Source organism: Oncorhynchus clarkii, chromosome 24, assembly GCF_045791955.1.
Source record: "Oncorhynchus clarkii lewisi isolate Uvic-CL-2024 chromosome 24, UVic_Ocla_1.0, whole genome shotgun sequence".
Lineage (NCBI taxonomy): Eukaryota > Metazoa > Chordata > Actinopteri > Salmoniformes > Salmonidae > Oncorhynchus > Oncorhynchus clarkii.
This window is the reverse complement of record NC_092170.1, coordinates 42732685-42740184: the sequence shown is the minus strand read 5'-3', so window position 1 is coordinate 42740184 and position 7500 is coordinate 42732685. Positions and strand designations below refer to the sequence as shown.

General features: G+C 47.7%; 1 protein-coding gene across 2 annotated transcripts in view; it reads right to left on the bottom strand.

The window, feature by feature from the left end:
- Positions 1–7500, bottom strand: part of LOC139383000 (tyrosine-protein kinase receptor UFO) — an 81200-nt gene that overhangs the window by 28058 nt on the left and 45642 nt on the right. The window lies entirely within an intron of this gene.

Below are 7500 nucleotides of genomic sequence, written 5' to 3'. Positions count from 1 at the left end.
GACTAGGGTGTATAGTAGAGACTAGGGTGTATAGTAGAGACCAGGGTGTATAGTAGAGACCAGGGTGTATAGTTTACTATGGGGGTTATAGTAGAGACCAGGGTGTATAGTAGAGACCAGGGTGTATAGTAGAGACCAGGGTGTATAGTAGAGACCAGGGTGTATAGTTTACTATGGGGGTTATAGTAGATACCAGGGTGTATAGTAGATACCAGGGTATATAGTAGAGACTAGGGTGTATAGTAGAGACCAGGGTGTATAGTAGATACCAAGGTGTATAGTAGAGACTAGGGTGTATAGTAGAGACCATGGTGTATAGTAGAGACCAGGGTGTATAGTAGAGACCAGGGTGTATAGTTTACTATGGGGGTTATAGTAGAGACCAGGGTGTATAGTAGAGACCAGGGTGTATAGTAGAGACCAGGGTGTATAGTAGAGACCAGGGTGTATAGTAGAGACCAGGGTGTATAGTAGAGACCAGGGTGTATAGTAGAGACTAGGGTGTATAGTAGAGACCAGGGTGTATAGTAGAGACCAGGGTGTATAGTAGAGACCAGGGTGTATAGTAGAGACCAGGGTGTATAGTAGAGACCAGGGTATATAGTAGAGACTTGTGTGTATAGTAGAGACCAGGGTGTATAGTAGAGACTAGGGTGTATAGTAGAGACCAGGGTGTATAGTAGAGACTAGGGTGTTTAGTAGAGACCAGGGTGTATAGTAGAGACTAGGGTGTATAGTAGAGACTATGGTGTATAGTAGAGACCAGGGTTTATAGTTTACTATGGGGGTGTATAGTAGAGACCAGGGTGTATAGTAGAGACCAGGGTGTATAGTAGAGACCAGGGTGTATAGTAGAGACCAGGGTGTATAGTAGAGACCAGGGTGTATAGTAGAGACTAGGGTTTATAGTTTACTATGGGGGTTATAGTAGAGACCAGGGTGTATAGTAGAGACCAGGGTGTATAGTAGAGACTAGGGTGTATAGTAGAGACCAGGGTGTATAGTAGAGACTAGGGTGTATAGTTTACTATGGGGGTGTATAGTAGAGACCAGGGTGTATAGTAGAGACCAGGGTGTATAGTAGAGACTAGGGTGTATAGTAGATACCAGGGTGTATAGTTTACTATGGGGGTTATAGTAGAGACCAGGGTGTATAGTAGAGACTAGGGTGTATAGTAGAGACCAGGGTGTATAGTAGAGACCAGGGTGTATAGTAGAGACCAGGGTGTATAGTAGAGACTAGGGTGTATAGTAGAGACCAGGGTGTATAGTAGAGACCAGGGTGTATAGTAGAGACCAGGGTGTATAGTAGAGACCAGGGTGTATAGTTTACTATGGGGTTGTATAGTAGAGACCAGGGTGTATAGTAGAGACTAGGGTGTATAGTAGAGACCAGGGTGTATAGTAGAGACTAGGGCGTATAGTTTACTATGGGGGTTATAGTAGAGACCAGGGTGTATAGTAGAGACCAGGGTGTATAGTAGAGACTAGGGTGTATAGTAGAGACCAGGGTGTATAGTAGAGACCAGGGTGTATAGTAGAGACTAGGGTGTATAGTTTACTATGGGGGTTATAGTAGAGACCAGGGTGTATAGTAGATACCAGGGTGTATAGTAGAGACCAGGGTGTATAGTAGAGACCAGGGTGTATAGTTTACTATGGGGGTTATAGTAGAGACCAGGGTGTATAGTAGAGACTAGGGTGTATAGTAGAGACCAGGGTGTATAGTAGAGACCAGGGTGTATAGTAGATACCAGGGTGTATAGTTTACTATGGGGGTTATAGTAGAGACTAGGGTGTATAGTAGAGACCAGGGTGTATAGTAGAGACTAGGGTGTATAGTAGAGACCAGGGTGTATAGTAGAGACCAGGGTGTATAGTAGAGACCAGGGTGTATAGTAGAGACTAGGGTGTATAGTAGAGACCAGGGTGTATAGTAGATACCAGGGTGTATAGTAGAGACTAGGGTGTATAGTAGAGACCAGGGTGTATAGTAGAGACTAGGGTGTATAGTAGATACCAGGGTGTATAGTAGATACCAGGGTGTATAGTAGAGACTAGGGTGTATAGTTTACTATGGGGGTTATAGTAGAGACTAGGGTGTATAGTAGAGACCAGGGTGTATAGTAGAGACTAGGGTGTATAGTAGAGACCAGGGTGTATAGTAGATACCAGGGTGTATAGTAGAGACTAGGGTGTATAGTAGAGACTAGGGTGTATAGTAGAGACTAGGGTGTATAGTAGAGACCAGGGTGTATAGTAGATACCAGGGTATAGTAGAGACTAGGGTGTATAGCAGAGACTAGGGTGTATAGTAGAGACTAGGGTGTATAGTAGAGACCAGGGTGTATAGTAGAGACCAGGGTGTGTAGTAGAGACCAGGGTGTATAGTTTACTATGGGGGTTAAAGTAGAGACCAGGGTGTATAGTAGAGACCAGGGTGTATAGTAGAGACTAGGGTGTATAGTAGAGACCAGGGTGTATAGTAGAGACCAGGGTGTCTAGTAGAGACCAGGGTGTATAGTAGAGACCAGGGTGTATAGTAGAGACTAGGGTGTATAGTAGAGACCAGGGTGTATAGTAGAGACCAGGGTGTCTAGTAGAGACCAGGGTGTATAGTAGAGACCAGGGTGTATAGTAGAGACCAGGGTGTATAGTAGAGACCAGGGTGTATAGTTTACTATGGGGGTTATAGTAGAGACTAGGGTGTATAGTAGAGACCAGGGTGTATAGTAGAGACTAGGGTGTATAGTTTACTATGGGGGTTATAGTAGAGACCAGGGTGTATAGTAGAGACCAGGGTGTATAGTTTATTTGATTTATTTTGTGTTATTTTACAATGGTCTCCTCTCTCTGTGTGTTATTTGACTATGGTCTCCTCTCTCTGTGTGTTATTTGACTATGGTCTCCTCTCTCTGTGTGTTATTTGACTATGGTCTCCTCTCTCTGTGTGTTATTTGACTATGGTCTCCTCTCTCTGTGTGTTATTTGACTATGGTCTCCTCTCTCTCTCTCTCTGTGTGTTATTGTACTTTTTATATTTTTGACAACATTTACTTTTACTTCACTACATTCCTAAAGAAAATGATGTACTTTTTACTCCATACATTTTCCCTGACACCCAAAAGTACTCGTTACATCTTGAATGCTTAGCAGGACAGGAAATTGGTCCAATTCACACACTTATCAACAGAACATCCCTGCTCATCCCTGCTGTCTCTGATCTGGAGGACACACTAAACAGAGAACATCCCTGGTCATCCCTACTGCCTCTGATCTGGAGGACTCACTAAACAGAGAACATCCCTGGTCATCCCTACTGTCTCTGATCTGGAGGACTCACTAAACAGAGAACATCCCTGGTCATCCCTGCTGCCTCTGATCTGGAGGACTCACTAAACAGAGAACATCCCTGGTCATCCCTACTGTCTCTGATCTGGAGGACTCACTAAACAGAGAACATCCCTGGTCATCCCTGCTGCCTCTGATCTGGAGGACTCACTAAACAGAGAACATCCCTGGTCATCCCTACTGACTCTGATCTGGAGGACTCACTAAACAGAGAACATCCCTGGTCATCCCTACTGACTCTGATCTGGAGGACTCACTAAACAGAGAACATCCCTGGTCATCCCTACTGCCTCTGATCTGGAGGACTCACTAAACAGAGAACATCCCTGGTCATCCCTACTGCCTCTGATCTGGAGGACTCACTAAACAGAGAACATCCCTGGTCATCCCTACTGCCTCTGATCTGGAGGACTCACTAAACAGAGAACATCCCTGGTCATCCTTACTGCCTCTGATCTGGAGGACTCACTAAACAGAGAACATCCCTGGTCATCCCTACTACCTCTGATCTGGTGGACTCACTAAACAGAGAACATCCCTGGTCATCCCTACTGACTCTGATCTGGAGGACTCACTAAACAGAGAACATCCCTGGTCATCCCTACTGCCTCTGATCTGGAGGACTCACTCAACAGAGAACATCCCTACTGCCTCTGATCTGGAGGACTCACTAAACAGAGAACATCCCTGGTCATCCCTACTACCTCTGATCTGGAGGACTCACTAAACAGAGAAGATCCCTGGTCATCTCTACTGCCTCTGATCTGGAGGACTCACTACACAGAGAACATCCCTGGTCATCCTTACTGCTTCTGATCTGGAGGACTCACTAAACAGAGAACATCCCTGGTCATCCCTACTGCCTCTGATCTGGAGGACTCACTAAACAGAGAACATCCCTGGTCATCCCTACTGCCTCTGATCTGGAGGACTCACTAAACAGAGAACATCCCTACTGCCTCTGATCTGGAGGGCTCACTAAACAGAGAACATCCCTGCTGCCTCTGATCTGGAGGACTCACTCAACAGAGGACATCCCTGGTCATCCCTACTGCCTCTGATCTGGAGGACTCACTAAACAGAGAACATCCCTGGTCAGCCCTACTGCCTCTGATCTGGAGGACTCACTAAACAGAGAACATCCCTGGTCATCCCTACTGACTCTGATCTGGAGGACTCACTAAACAGAGAACATCCCTGGTCATCCCTGCTGCCTCTGATCTGGAGGACTCACTAAACAGAGAACATCCCTGGTCATCCCTACTGACTCTGATCTGGAGGACTCACTAAACAGAGAACATCCCTGGTCATCCCTACTGACTCTGATCTGGAGGACTCACTAAACAGAGAACATCCCTGGTCATCCCTACTGCCTCTGATCTGGAGGACTCACTAAACAGAGAACATCCCTGGTCATCCCTACTGCCTCTGATCTGGAGGACTCACTAAACAGAGAACATCCCTGGTCATCCCTACTGCCTCTGATCTGGAGGACTCACTAAACAGAGAACATCCCTGGTCATCCTTACTGCCTCTGATCTGGAGGACTCACTAAACAGAGAACATCCCTGGTCATCCCTACTACCTCTGATCTGGTGGACTCACTAAACAGAGAACATCCCTGGTCATCCCTACTGACTCTGATCTGGAGGACTCACTAAACAGAGAACATCCCTGGTCATCCCTACTGCCTCTGATCTGGAGGACTCACTCAACAGAGAACATCCCTACTGCCTCTGATCTGGAGGACTCACTAAACAGAGAACATCCCTGGTCATCCCTACTACCTCTGATCTGGAGGACTCACTAAACAGAGAACATCCCTGGTCATCTCTACTGCCTCTGATCTGGAGGACTCACTAAACAGAGAACATCCCTGGTCATCCTTACTGCCTCTGATCTGGAGGACTCACTAAACAGAGAACATCCCTGGTCATCCCTACTACCTCTGATCTGGTGGACTCACTAAACCGAGAACATCCCTGGTCATCCCTACTGACTCTGATCTGGAGGACTCACTAAACAGAGAACATCCCTGGTCATCCCTACTGCCTCTGATCTGGAGGACTCACTCAACAGAGAACATCCCTACTGCCTCTGATCTGGAGGACTCACTAAACAGAGAACATCCCTGGTCATCCCTACTACCTCTGATCTGGAGGACTCACTAAACAGAGAACATCCCTGGTCATCTCTACTGCCTCTGATCTGGAGGACTCACTAAACAGAGAACATCCCTGGTCATCCCTACTGCTTCTGATCTGGAGGACTCACTAAACAGAGAACATCCCTGGTCATCCCTACTGCCTCTGATCTGGAGGACTCACTAAACAGAGAACATCCCTGGTCATCCCTACTGCCTCTGATCTGGAGGACTCACTAAACAGAGAACATCCCTGGTCATCCCTACTGCCTCTGATCTGGTGGACTCACTAAACAGAGAACATCCCTGGTCATCCCTACTGCCTCTGATCTGGAGGACTCACTAAACAGAGAACATCCCTGGTCATCCCTACTGCCTCTGATCTGGAGGACTCACTAAACAGAGAACATCCCTGGTCATCCCTACTGCCTCTGATCTGGAGGAATCACTAAACAGAGAACATCCCTGGTCATCCCTACTGCCTCTGATCTGGAGGACTCACTAAACAGAGAACATCCCTGGTCATCCCTACTGCCTCTGATCTGGTGGACTCACTAAACAGAGAACATCCCTGGTCATCCCTGCTGCCTCTGATCTGGAGGACTCACTAAACAGAGAACATCCCTGGTCATCTACTGCCTCTGATCTGGAGGACTCACTAAACAGAGAACATCCCTGCTCATCTACTGCCTCTGATCTGGAGGACTCACTAAACAGAGAACATCCCTGGTCATCCCTACTGCCTCTGATCTGGAGGACTCACTAAACAGAGAACATCCCTACTGCCTCTGATCTGGTGGACTCACTAAACAGAGAACATCCCTGGTCATCCCTGCTGCCTCTGATCTGGAGGACTCACTAAACAGAGAACATCCCTGGTCATCTACTGCCTCTGATCTGGAGGACTCACTAAACAGAGAACATCCCTGGTCATCTACTGCCTCTGATCTGACAGACTCACTAAACAGAGAACATCCCTGGTCATCTACTGCCTCTGATCTGGAAGACTCACTCAACAGAGAACATCCCTGGTCATCCCTACTGCCTCTGGTCTGGTGGACTCACTAAACAGAGAACATCCCTGGTCATCCCTACTGACTCTGATCTGGAAGACTCACTCAACAGAGAACAACATTACTTAATATAAGGACATTTAAATTATTCATACTTTTACTTTTGATACTTAAGTATATTTAAAATCAAATACTTTTAGACTTTTACTCAAGTTGTATTTTACTGGGTGACTTTCACTTTTACTACAGTATGAGATTTGAGTACTTTTTCCACCACTGTTAACGGTTATAACAACTTAGTCACCTCTCTCTCCCACAAAGAAGCTAACACTCGCTCTCTCACATTAAATATCCCCCTCTTTCTCCCTACCAAATAAACCATCTCCCTCTTCCTCTCTCATTCTCCTTGTTGCGTAGTCCAGGGTGTATCGTAGTCTGGTTCTATTATCAGAGATACTATATATATATATATATATATATATATATATAAACCATCTCCCTCTTCCTCTCTCATTCTCCTTGTTATCAGAGATACTCCCGGTTCTGTTACTGCTTCTAAATATGGATGACACGTCTCCCCCCCTCTCCCCCCCCTCCTCTCCTCTCCCCCTCCTCTCCCCCCTCCTCCCCTCTCCCCCTCCTCCCCTCTCCCCCCTCCTCTCCTCTCCCCCTCCTCCCCTCCTCTCCCCCTCCCCCCTCCTCCCCTCTCCCCCCTCATCCCCTCTCCCCCCCTCCTCTCCTCTCCCCCCTCTCCCCCCTCCTCCCTCTCCCCCTCCTCTCCTCTCCCCCCTCCTCCCCTCTCCCCCCTCCTCTCTCCTCCCCCCTCCTCCCTCTCCCCCCTCCTCTCCTCTACCCCTCCCCCCTCCTATCCCCCCCCCTCTCCCCCCCCTCCTCTCCTCTCCCCCCTCCTCCCTCTCCCCCCTCCTCTCCTCTCCCCCCTCCTCCCCTCTCCCCCCTCCTCTCTCCTCCCCCCTCCATCCCCCTCCTCCCCTC